The sequence below is a fragment of the Humulus lupulus genome, chromosome 2 (genome assembly GCF_963169125.1).
Source record: "Humulus lupulus chromosome 2, drHumLupu1.1, whole genome shotgun sequence".
In the NCBI taxonomy this organism is placed as follows: domain Eukaryota; kingdom Viridiplantae; phylum Streptophyta; class Magnoliopsida; order Rosales; family Cannabaceae; genus Humulus; species Humulus lupulus.
The window spans coordinates 248841335-248855085 of NC_084794.1; positions in this window are offsets into that span (position 1 = coordinate 248841335).

Here is a 13751-nt window from a genome sequence, read left to right on the forward strand (position 1 = left end):
CGCCATGGGAGAGCCAAAGAGAGCTTGAAAAAAAATTAGGGCAAACAGGGTTGTAGATCGAATGGTTGTGATACCAAGTTAAGATTTGAGAAAAGAGAGAAAGTAATGGTGTTGATCAAAAATGTGACCAGAGACACCAGTTGAGCTTATATTTATAGAGATAGGAATACAAGAGTATGAAGAAAAAAAAAAGAAGTGGGAAAAGCAAGAAAAGATGTACAACCAACTAAATAATTGGCAGCATTAGTTAATTAATAACAGTCTCCTAATTACAATGGTTAACACTATGGACCTTGTGTTGAATAAAGGCAAAAGGTTAGGGATGAACCAAACGACATTAGTAGTGAAGAAGGAAAATAGCTGTCTGTCTAAAAACTAAGACCCCATGAATTTGAATGCTTGATTGATCTTAGGTTTGTTGCAGTATTACCAGTTATTTGTATGCTGCTCTTTTATTTTTCTTTTTTGTCTTTTTGTGGTTGTGTGATAGTGATGGAATTATAGTCTATAACCTTATATCTTGTAATTGTAATTGTTGAGATTTTGTTTGATGTCAATATATATCAATATAATATTTATATATGTTTTTAAACAATTCAATCGAATTAATAAAAATCAGTGTTTTGCCTTAAATAAAAATTATTAATAAATATATAATAAATAACTGATGATATACGTCCGAAACCAAATTAAAGATCTTCTCTATCTTTATAGCTAGTTATAAATGCGTAACATTTTTTTTTTTTTGAGTAATGGGGGCAAAACTACATTTTTTTTAGATTTTGCTACACTTAACTTGTTTTTTTTTTTAACATTAAAACCTCTTAGTCCTCCAATTCGTTAGCAAATTTACAATCTTCGTTGATTTTTTTTTTATACATCAGTATGAACTGTCCAGTCATAAATTGTAATCTACGTAGCCATCTAAATTAATGTCACGTTATAATTTTACTTATTTTAAATTAAAAAAATGAATAAAAGTATCAACATTAATTTGAAAAATTAAAAAAAAAATCTTTTTAATATATAATAATAATAAAAACCCTATTTTATTCTCCCACTGTACACCAATTAGATCTCTCTCTTTCTTGTTATCCCTCTCCCTCACTCTATCATGATTTCTCTCTTTCTCTACAAAACTCTTTGTCTAGCCGCCGACAATGACCCTCCAGCCACCCATCTTTGACAAGTGCCACCCAAGTGGAACCCGTCGGCCCCCAAAACCTCCGACTCCTGAAGCTCGCATCCTCACGCACTATCGAGAAGCCCCAACTTGTCGTTCGAAGCCATGCGTCGTCATGAGGCTTTAAGCCATTTTTCGACCACCACCGTCATGCAAGCTCGGAATCAATGGCACAACTGAAATCAAGGATTTGGGGCTGGGGTTGCTGAGACAGGAATCAGGGTTGGGCAACAGGAATTGTGGCTGAAGTTCTTGGGTGTTCTTGAGAAATCTGGTTTAGTGTTAGTGTTCTTGGTTGTTCTTAGTTTAGGGTTTGATTTTCAGATTTAGGGTTCTTTTTAATTTTTAATTTTAGTCCAGATTTTAAAAAAATTATAAATTAAATATTTATTTTGAAATCTAAGATTGGTTTAGAATTTTTGTTCTTGGGTTTGGATTTCTAGGTTAGTTTTTCATTTGTATATTGTTGATATGAGATTTGAGTTTATTTAATTAGTTAAATTTATTTTAAGTTTTATTTAATTACTTTAATTATCTAATTTAAAATCAGATTTAGTGTTTTATTATTTATATTTTTTATAATTTAATTTAATTTTTTTAATCTAGTTTAAATTAAAATGGTTTTCTATATTTTAAATTGAGTTAAATATCTTTATTGATTTTTAATTTAAAATAATTAAAATTTAATGACGTGGCATTGGTTTAAGATGACCACATCTGTCCATGGCAATTAAGGACCAAAACAAATGGAAGGTGTGGATTTGCTAACGGGATAGGGGAAGTTTTACCTTAAAAAAAATAGGGGTTTAAGAGTAGCAAAAAGTAAAAATAAAGAGATTTTGCAGCCAAATGACTCAATTTTTTCAAAAAAAAATTCACTATGTTAAATTATAGTAGTTCCCCTAAATATAACTAATTTTCTATAAAATTGGCTGTTTGTTTATGTATACTTGTTATTATTTTGGTGTCTATATAATGATATATACTTTTAATTAGTATTCATTTATGCACTGTTTTCATAAATGCTATTGATATATTTTGTGTATTAATATTTGTGGAATACTGTTATCCAGATTTCCGGATAGCGTTTAGATGGATATCCTCGGAGAAGCAGAATTACCAATGTCCTTCACGGTAGGTAACCAGAGCTCGCGGATGGACAGAAAGGCTTCGCCTCTCCCGTTTAGTGTCCGGATTACTCTTTCAAAGCAAACACGACACGGAAACTCGTCAACTCTCCCGGAGTCCCGAAGGGGTATCCTTCGGGGAAGCTCCTTCCAGGAGAAGCTCTTCAAGTGGTCTTCGCGGAAACAGTTCCGTGCCTCGCACGGAACAAAACCGAGCGGTCGAGTCATGGAGAAGGCATATTTGGAATGATATCCACCTGACACAGGATCCCGCCTGACACGCCCGACAGGTCAAAGCTGCACACATCCCAGCACGCCTAAGGGTACCTTTTCGCCTACTGTTCCGCTGACAACTTGGAAAAGACGGCTGACTTTGTGTATTCCCCATACTTTCACGTAAATATACCCACATAGAGTCTTGTAGCCATGCTACTACAGTAATTGTATCCCCTATTTATGGCCGGTGTAATTAAGACTCATGTACGTAGAGAAAAACCCTAATCCAAAACCCTAGCTATAAATACCCCCTCATTTTACGATATAAGGGAGGGGCGAACAAATTATATAGAAAGAACTCTACTAAAATCTCTCTAGCTTCATCTTCTTCAAGAGAACCCGAGAGAAACACTGTGAGGGTGTGAGGTTCTTATACACCAGCCATCTTACTGTAATTCTCTACAGGGATAATAACATCAACTCGTGGACTAGGGCTCGTTAACGCCTGAACCACGTAAAAACACTGTTTGTTTATTTATATTTCTGCATTTCTATAGCTCTTGTCTTTTTATTATTCCGTTCGTATTCGTTTCCGAAAAACTCGGTAAACATTTTGGTGCTTTCATTGAGAGCTGTAGGAAGTTGTTAGTCAGCTCTTTTTCTGTGTACGTTTTTTGTGTTCACTCCGTGCTAAAAAGATGGTGACTACAAGAAAATCCGCGGTTGACAAAAATGCTAGGGTCAACCTCGATACTATGATGGAAGATGCGGTACAAAACGAACCCTTGGACTACCAAGGTGAAGATCCGACATCCCGCCAGGATCGGGTCAGTAATGAAGATACGACATACTTAGAAGACGAAGAAGAGTATGTCCAAGACGGTTACTACAAAGACGGCTGCTACTATGAGAAGGACCTAGAACTGGTCCAAGTAGCCGAAGAACTGGTGGCCACTAAGGCCAAGCTTGCTGAGCAGGAGCGCGACTCCGAAAAAATGCAACGCATGATGGAGCGCCACCAAAGCAAGTTCGGAGATCTAGGCGACTCGGACGAGGATGCCTCTGTTCTAGGTGGTGCTGATGCCCCCATGCCGGATCCAGCCGCTGCTGGACCATCCAAAGCCGCCCCTAACAAGGGCAAAGAAAAAGTTGGAGAGCCTGTGCGCGCTGACGCCCCTGCACCTCCTAAAGGCGTGAATCACCAGGCCGACTGCCCCCCCCCCCCCCCCCGCGCGCAGAAGGTCTCTGGCGCTCCTAAGCCCAGACGTCCTTCAGCCCCAAGGGGGCACTCTGTGCCTAAAGGGCCCGGTGCTAAGGCACCCAGGCCTAGGGGAAGGAACAACCGCCCCAGTGATTCCGTCAACCAGGACGGTCGGGCTGCGAACTCGCACTCCGAAGATAGCTGGTCCACGGTGGACCTAAGAAGAAAGTTGGAGGCCAAGTATGAAAAGGCCAAAGGAGAAAAGGCCCGGCCTCGCGGAGATGACCTCCGAAATCATATTAATGACAAGCTCCGGGGACGTGACCTCCCGGAGAGTGATACAAAGAGGCTCGAGGAACAGATTGCTGCCTTGACCAAGTTGGTCCGGAAGCAAAGTGGGGCCCTGTCAGACTCTGAGGAGGAAGACCCGGAACCATGTATTCGGAGGATCGCGGAAACGTCCCTCCCGGATAACTTCAAAATGCCTCACATAGAATTATATGAGGGGAGGACAGACCCGCGTACCCATCTAGCTAAATACAACAAAATGATGCAAGTGGCGCGCGTCAGTGAGGACGCCAAATGCATGTGCTTCTCACTCACCCTTACCAAGTCCGCGGAGGACTGGTGGAAAAGATTAGCTCCCGGATCAATCCATAGTTGGAAGGAGCTACAGTCCGCATTCAGGAGGCAGTTCATTGCTGCCCGCGACCACGACATGGAGGTTGGTTCCTTAACCAACATCAAGCAGCAACCCAATGAGAACCTCAAAGCTTTCATTCAGAGAATGATGGAAGCTGCTGCTAAGACCAAGGTCAGCGACGACATGAAGCTGATCGCCCTTCAATCGGGCCTTACTGTCGGCTCCCTGCTATGGGGGGAAATGCAAAGGAGACGGGCAGAAACGTTGTCCGAATTCATGTCAAAAGCTCAGGGAATCATCAACCTTGAGGATGCCTACCAACAGGCCTTTGGGGTTCCCCCAGCTCCAACGCCCTCCGTGACTGCGCCAAGCTTTGCTTCGCAAGCTCCCGCGCCAGCCCTCACGCTTCCAGGAGCCCAGTTCACTCCAAGCGTGTATGGGCCTTCCGCGTCCGCTCAGACGCCAAGTCAAACCCATTTCTCTGGGTACGGAGCTGTACAAACCAGATGTAGTATCGCTCCCGGACCATCACAACCGCAAGTGGAAGGCCCAGAACAAAATCTGAGCCAATCACGGAATAAACGAGGCGGAAGAAACTCCAACCGGGGGGACCATTCAATGAAACCCCGTAAGAACTATGAGCCCAAGTTCACGGAGTATACCAGTTTGATAGACTCGCGGGAAAATGTCTATCGGGCGACCTGTAATATGGTCAACTATAGGAAGCCCCCGAAAGTGTCTCACGGAGGAAGGCGTCCGCGAGACTCCAACAAAAGGTGTGAGTTCCACGGAGACGTGGGGCACACCACGAACGAATGCCTTCAGTTGAAGGATGAGATCGAGTCCCTGGCAAGAGCGGGACACCTCGGTCAGTGGGTGAGGATACCCATTATCTATCCCGGACAGGGAGTAGTTCACGGAGCTGCATATTCCCCGGGACAGAGGGGGACCGCTAGCGCTCCTGGAGCCGGTCACCCCCAAGCTCCCGGGTCTCAGTTCCCAGCGCTTCCTGCTCCAACCGCTCCGGCACCCATTGCCTTGTTGGCTCCAGAACCTGGCAACCCATATCCGCCCGGCCTTGCTCCGCCACCCGTTGACGGACACGTAGCCACCATTTCCGGAGGACCGCACCTTGCCGGAAGCACCCGCAACTCCCAGAAGAGGTACTTGAGGGAGTTAGAACACACCGGGGAGATGTGCGCCTTGGTTCAATCACCTGCTCAACGTCCCCGAATGATGGACCTTCCCATCACCTTCACGGAGGACGATGCTCGACATGTGCACTTCCCCCACAACGATCCCCTCGTGGTGGAAGCCCAGATTGCCAATAAGAAGGTCTCACGGATCTTGGTCGATAACGGAAGCTCCGTAAACATCCTCTTCAAAGCGGCCTTCCACGCGATTGGATTAACCGAGACAGACCTAACCCCATGCCCCATCCAGCTTCAAGGGTTCAATGGGGATGCACTCATGCCATTAGGCAAAATTCAACTTCCAGTCACCCTCAGGGGAGAAAGCGACGCTTGTGCCTTCAAGCACAGCACATTCGTGGTGGTCGACTGCCCCACGGCGTATAATGCCATCCTAGGCCGACCGGTCCTAATAGATTGTGGGGCCATAACCTCGATACGCCACTTATGGTTGAAGTTTCCATGCGACGATGGGCGTATCGGCACCCTCCGAGGAGACCAGCGAAGTGCACGAAGCTGTTATAACGTCTCCGTCCGATCCGTCTACACGGTTCAGGAGACGGTTGCTGCCATTCCTTTGGCGGAAGAATTACCAGAAACTGGGGGTGCTCAAGAGGCATACTTTGACGAACTCGACCCAAGAGTGGGAATCGAGAAAGCGATAGAGCCGATGGAGGAAGTCGAAGAGGTGATCCTCAACCCGGGAGATCCCACCAAAGTCATTCAGGTGGGGAAAAACCTGCCGTCGGCCATTCGAGATAAGATCGTGGCCACTGTGAAGAATAATCAGGATATCCTGGCATGGTGCCACGCTGATATGAAGGGGATTAATCCTAATGTTGCATGCCACGCACTCAACATAGACCCATCTGCAACTCCAGTTCGCCAAAAGAGGAGGCCGTTAGACCCAATGAGGGCCGAAGCCGTCAAAGCTGAAGTGGACAAGCTGATGTCCATAGGCTTTCTCCAGGAGTCACACTATCCCGTGTGGTTGGCCAACCCAGTTCTGGTCCCGAAACCCGATGGGTCCTGGAGAATGTGCATTGACTTCACGGACCTAAACAAAGCCTGCCCAAAAGATTGTTTCCCTCTTCCGCGAATCGATCAGATGGTAGACGCTACTTCCGGGTACGAACTCTTATCCTTCATGGATGCGTACTCCGGATACAACCAGATCAAGATGCATGTCGCGGACCAGGAACACACCAGCTTCCTCACGGACAAGGGTGTCTACTGTTACGTGGTCATGCCTTTCGGTTTGAAGAATGCTGGGGCGACGTACCAGCGTCTGGTTAACAGGATGTTCAAGGACCAACTGGGGAGGAACATGGAGGTGTACGTGGACGACATGTTGGTAAAATCCAAGACCTCCGGGGACCACAGTGACGACCTTGAGGAAGCTTTCGCCGTGATCCGAAAGTATGGAATGAAACTGAATCCAAAGAAATGTACTTTCGGGGTCTCGTCTGGGAAGTTCCTCGGTTTCATTGTCAGCTCCCGCGGAGTGGAAGCCAACCCTGAGAAAATTAAGGCGTTCATAGATATGCCTTCCCCCCGGAAGCATAAGGATGTCCAGAGCGTTACCGGAAGGATAGCTGCTCTCAGCCGCTTCGTATCCAAGGCCACTGACAAGTGTATCCCCCTCTTCAATGTGTTGCGAGGAAACAGGAAGTTCGAGTGGACCCCCGAATGCGAAGCAGCCTTCCAACACCTCAAGGAACATTTAACCCAAGCTCCCATTCTGTCCAAACCTGTCGAAGGAGAGGCGTTGTTCTTATACTTAGCTGTGACAGAGCACGCAGTGAGTGCCGCTCTCGTCCGGGAAGATGGCCGTATCCAGCTCCCTGTGTATTACGTAAGCAAGAGGTTACTGGACGCCGAGTCCAGATATTCAATGATTGAAAAACTCTCCCTCTGCTTGCTAATCGCTTCGCGGAAGCTAAGGCCATATTTCCAGGCGCACACCATCAAAGTACTCACCAACCACCCTCTCCGACAAGTCTTGCAGAAACCCGAGTCTTCTGGCAGATTGCTTAAGTGGGCCATGGAACTGAGCCAGTTCGACATCCACTACCAACCACGTGTTTCCATAAAAGGACAAGCTCTCGCGGACTTTATTGTGGAATGCTCGGGAATGAATGACCTCCCAGAAGATCCTGTCCCGGAATTTCCCACATGGAAGGTCTATGTAGACGGAGCCTCAAATGAAAAAGTAGCTGGAGCGGGGGTCATCCTAATATCTCCCCAAGGGCATCAGCTCCAGAGCGCCATCCGTTTCGCGTTCCCAGCATCCAACAATGAGGCAGAACACGAAGCCATGTTAGCTGGATTACGACTGGCCAGAGAAGTCGGAGCCCAAAAAATTGAAGTATACAGCGACTCCCTACTTGTGGTAAACCAAATATCCGGGGAATACCAGACGAAAGGCGAAAAAATGGCTGCCTACGTGTCTCTCTCCCGCGGCCTACTGCAGCATTTCAAAGGCTACCAAATCTGCCAGGTCCCCCGGGACCAGAACTCACTCGCGGACACGCTGGCTAAGCTTGCAACAGACCCGGAGATCGAACAATATGGCCTGGTGCCCATCGGGCACTTAGAAGCACCCACTACCGAGACACAGAGGGTAAATTCCATCATCGACCATTCCCATTCCTGGATAGGACCCATCCTCAGATTTCTCACCACCGGAGAGCTCCCCACTGATAGGGCTGACGCAAGAAAGCTCCAGTATCAAGCTCCCCGATACGTGGTTATGGATGGAAAGCTTTACCGCAGGGGGTTGTCCATACCCTTCCTTAGGTGTGTTGCCAGAACCGAAGTCAGCGCCATCATCCATGAGGTTCACGGAGGCTTCTGTGGCGACCATACCTCCGGGCTGAGCCTCTCCAAAAAGATCCTTCGACAAGGATACTTCTGGCCCACCATGAAGAAGGATTGTGTGGATTATGTCAGAAAATGTGAGCAGTGCCAGAGGTACGCCAAGGTTCCGCGAGCGCCGCCTACAGAAATTACCTTAATGACCAGCCCCTGGCCGTTCGCCGTTTGGGGCATTGATCTAGTAGGTTCCCTTCCAACTGGAAAGGGTGGAGTGAAGTATGCCATAGTCGCAGTAGACTACTTCACCAAATGGGCTGAGGCTGAACCTATGAACACGGTCACATCTAAAAAAGCACTAGACTTTGTCATCAGGAGTATAGTGTGTCGTTTTGGGCTTCCACGAAAAATTGTGTCCGACAACGGGAAGCAATTTGACAGTGAACACTTCACGAACTTCTGTGCTTCGCATGGAATTATCAAAAGCTTTTCCGCAGTCGCCAGACCCCAGGCTAATGGGCAAGTGGAGGCTGTAAACAAAATATTAAAGACCACGTTGAAGAAAAAACTCCAAGCCTGCAAGGCTCACTGGCCGGAAGAACTTCCGCGAGTCCTTTGGGCCTATCGCACAACAGAGAGAACTTCGACGGGGCACACGCCTTATTCCATGACCTTCGGTTGCGAGGCCGTCATCCTGGTAGAGACTATGATCCCCTCTCACAGAAAGGATACCTACGACCCTATCCGGAACCACGCCCTTCTCCAGGAGTCCCTGGACATGATCGAAGAGCTCCGGGAGCAGTCGCAGGTCCAACTAAAAATGCACCAAGGCAAGATAGCCCGACACTTTAACACGAGAGTCAAGAGCCGTACATTCGAAGTTGGGGACCTTGTCCTACGGAGAGTATTTCCTGCTACGCAGGACCCGGGAGTGGGAGTCCTCGGACCCAACTGGGAAGGCCCCTATGAAGTCCAAGAAAAAGTGGGCCATGGGACGTATCACTTAAAGAGACTCGACGGATCTAAAGTCCCGCGTGCCTGGAACGCGGAGCACCTCCGCCGTTACTATCAGTAGGCCCCGGACTATCTGGTCGAAAGTCCTTGGTGGACGTAGCAAAAGTGTAAAATGTGGAGATAATCCTCCCCGCTGTAAAACGCATGCCTCAGGCTAATTTAATGAAACACGGAGAGGTTCACTCCGCTTTTACTGCATTTTTTATCCCTGTGTTCAAAGCTGCGTTTTAACAAGTGACCACGCGGTCCGGAGACGTCCGGACCCCACGCTCACTTGGGGGGGTATACATGGCTAAGGCATAGCCATACGCCCCTTGAACAAAACATACACAGAAAACCACTTATGTGCTAGCATTGTGTTTGAAAATTTTAAATTGTTAAGCTTAGGTTAATCTGTTGCCATGAACATGCTTGCATTACGTGTCATATGTGCATTATGTGCTTATGTGTAAATTGCCATTGAAATGCCTGCCATTATGTATCATGAAAATTATCTCCTGTGTAGCCCAGCGAGGAACAGGACTGGGGGTTGGGGCACGTTCAGAGAGCTACGCCGAAACACCCTCAACTCCCTGACAAGTCCTTTGCAGAATACTCCGCGATCGCTGTAGAGCTTTGCTTCGCAAGCTCCAGCTCCGGGTCCCGCAAGGCGAAAGATGGCAAGATCCGCGACCATTGTAAGCCTTGCTTCGCAGGCTCCAGCTCCGGATCTCACAAAATAATGCATGGCGAGCTCCTCGACCATTGCAAGTTTCAGCTCCAGGAGCAGACATGGTCGATCCCCCACTCACAGCAAGCCTTGCTTCGCAAAGCCCCTGCTCCGGGATCAAACCTGGTGGGCGTGGCAATTTCCCCGACAGCGACGAGCCTTGCCTCGCAGGGCTCCATGCCAGGTCCCTGAAGTCAGCCACCATGAGGTTCGCAACGACAGTTAGTTTTGCTTCGCAAAGATCTAACCTTAAGACTAGCGACGCTCACCAAAAGAACTCCCGTTCCGAGCCATGGAACGGCTCACCTTAGCAATCCCAGCGAACAGTATAACTACAAGTCCCGGGATTGGCTATTTTCCTTAGGAAAGCTAAAATACGGTGAAAGGAGTCTGGCCGTTGGAACCAGGAAACTTTCGTAACCTAGAAACTACGTGGGAAAAGACATCAGTCGTTAGAGCTTCAAGTGGGAAGTGCATAGGTTCTGGCCGTTGGAACCAAAACCTCATGCACCCCTACAACATTTTCTACCGTATAAAAGTCTACCCTAAACGCAAAGATAAATAAAGAACTCGGCAGAAAAGAAAGGAGAATGCTATAATTATGGCAAATGTGTCTGCAATGAGAAAAGAGTACAAGGAGCTTCGCCCCAAAGAAAAACTCAAATGAAAAATTATTAAAGATAAGGCCCCTTTAAGCATTGGGGGTGGCAGTAGTGTCCGCGTCCAAGGCCTCGAGGTCGGCAGTTCCAACTGGGGCAGGCGGAGTCGGCTCATTGGGAGGTGGAACTTCATCACGTGCAGGTTCAGAGGTCCCCGCCTCTCCGGGATCTCCTGCCTCAGGGGCTCCAGCACGCTCGTCAACGTTGTAAGTTTGGACGTACACCTCTGGGCCTTGATCCCACACCTGTAACTTCTCCCTCATGGCGTCAGCATCCTCTCCCAAATAGCCTAGTACCTCCGGGTTCATTTTCCAGAGTTGATGCATGAGGGCCACGTGCGATATATTAATCGTCCTGTTCAGAACCACCTCGACATCCTCCCTCTCCTTCAAGCGCTCCGCCTCGGAGGTTGCCAGCTGTGCCTCCGCGACAGCTAATTGAGCCCTTAGTTTTTCCATCTCGGCCTTGGAGGCATCCCGCTCTCCCTTAAGAGAATCAATCTCCTTGCGCTGCTCCCTATTTTGGCTCAGCACGGATTGCTTCTCGGTCACATGCCCCCTGGCAGTGAATTGCAAGGCTCCGATCTCTTTATCCTTCTCGGCGAGCCCCAACTCCAGCATAGACACGAGATCCTTGCTCCTCTTATGAAATTGCTCCTCCTCGTGCAGCTTACTCTAAAGAGTGGAATATTCCTCTTGCTGCTTAAGGAGGAGATCATTCTTTGATTGCAAGCGGGCTTCCAAGGTATCCTTCTCCACCCTGGCTTGGGACAGCTCTTCCCGGAGCTGGGAGTTTTCGGCCTTCATCTCATCCGACCGCTGTCTGAACTCATTCTCTGCGTTGGCCCGGTACTCTCGATATTTGGCAAGATATTTCTTGTCCGCCTCTTCCTCAGCCGCGCGCCGGGCCTGATCAATCTTCTCCGAAGCCTCCAAGGCCTGTTGGGTCAGTCTCTGCTTCTCCGCCTCCAAGGCCTGGCGAGCCAGCTGGCTCTCCTCCAGCTGAACCAGAACTGCACCCACCTCCCGGAACGAGCGTTCCGCGATCAGAGAGGCCTGCAAGGAAAGACAACAGAATGAGTTAAGCCGAACCAAAAGACAGATGATCCCAAAACACAACAACTGACGGCTTACCCCGGACAATTGCTGCTTCACGGCATGTGTCAGCAACAGCGGGTCCTTACTGCTACTGATGGTCCATTTCTCAGAATTAAGCTCACACAAGCTCAGGGCCATGTCCTCCATCATCTCCGCTCCGAACGGCGCCAATGCACGTCCAAGCCTAGGCACCAGCCTCTTCTCCAAGGCTGGGCCATCCAAAACCGCTCCAGCCGGGTGAAGAGACCTCACCCCCTCGGCCAACTCAGCTCTCTTCACGGCAGACAAGTTGTCTGCCCTTCCCTGAGTAATGGCCTTCTCAGCCTCCAACCGTCTCTTCAAAAAATTATCGGCCCGTCTTACACCCTCCAGGAGGGCAGCGGGGAAACGGGTTGGTTTCTGCGGGAAGTGGAACTTCAGGCCAGGAAGAGGAAGGTTTGTTTGCTGAGAAGAAGGAGACCCCGAAAGGGCGGACTCCCTTTGGGCTGGAGGAGGAGGCAGACGGGGTATTAAGGCCCCGGTCTGTTGTTTTTGCTGCTGCGGTGGCGGAGGTGACTGCCTTTGTTGTTGTTGCTTTTGCTGCTGCGGCAGCGGAAGTAATTTCCCTTGTTGTTGCTGCTGGTTTGGATGTTGTTGTTGCTGCCGCTGTGGCGTTGGTGATTGTCTCCGTTGTTCTTGTTGCTGCTGTTGTTGTAGTTGTGGCTGCTGGCGTTGCTGTCGTTGTTGCCTTCGACCGGGAGAAGAGTGTCTAAGGCGTTTCTTCTCGGCGCCCCCAGCATCCCCTCCGGGACGCTTGCTCACCCCAGTCGTCTTCACGGGGAACACAAGCCCTTCCCCGTCGCTGCTGCTACTCGAGACCATCATAGTCTCGGAAGGCCCGTCGGCAGGAGACTTCTCTACCCCCGGAGACGCTTGCGCCTCGCCACTTGTCTTCTTGGGGGTGGCAGCTTTACCTCCCCTACCGGCCTTGGTCTTCCGTCCTTTCCCCTGGGACGGGTCTTGGCTGGTGGCAGCCTTCTTAATGAGCAAAGTAACTCTCCCCAACATCTTGGCTTCTGGATACTCTGCAAGAAACATACGAAGCAAGGTTAACGAACCAACAAGCAATGAGAAAGAAGATAAGCGGAAGACAAGATAATCAACAACATAAAAGCACAAGCAAGTCGGCCAGCAGGGAACAAGAAACAAGAAAAAGAAAAGTTTGAAAGGGACGACCATGCACGAGAAACGTGGATGGCCTTCCCCGAGAAAAACAAAACACCGCCTCCTGCTCCAGGAAGCTCCCGTACTCCTTGAAGTCCGGGAATGACATGCTGAGGGAAGAAGGGTCAACCATGATGACACCTTCTGGCAGACTACCGTCACTCAGACACCCGAGGAGCTCATCTACCCTATCGCAATATCTGTCAAAGGGTATCCTACGCGGATCTAGCCTAAGGAAGCGGGGATCGAACCCCATCTGAGAGGTCCGGGAAACCTCAGACAGGCTGGGGGTGTGAATCAATCGAAAACTAGTCTTACCTCTCCCGGAGGTACTAGCCCCCGGAGCCCCTTCGTTAGGGTAAGCCGCGGCGTGGCGGGCCTCGATCTCCTCTTCCTCCGGCTGGGGGTCGGGGAACCTCTCCGCCCAACTAGGAGATAAAGTATTCTCGTCCCGGGCTGCTTGGTTGATCACCTTGGACAGCTCCAGGGCAATCTGCTCCCGGATGTCAGCTGACACCTGACTTTGCCCCCTGCCACTCACTGGCTCAATGTTTTGGAAAGAGGCGAGTAGCCCATACTCCCTCAAAGATTCGGAGGTCACAAGTCCCTCCACTTTCAACTCTTCCTCCGAAAGCCTTTCGTAGAACTTGGACCTCCTTATCATCTTCGCACAGCGAGGTGTCCGCGGAACGACT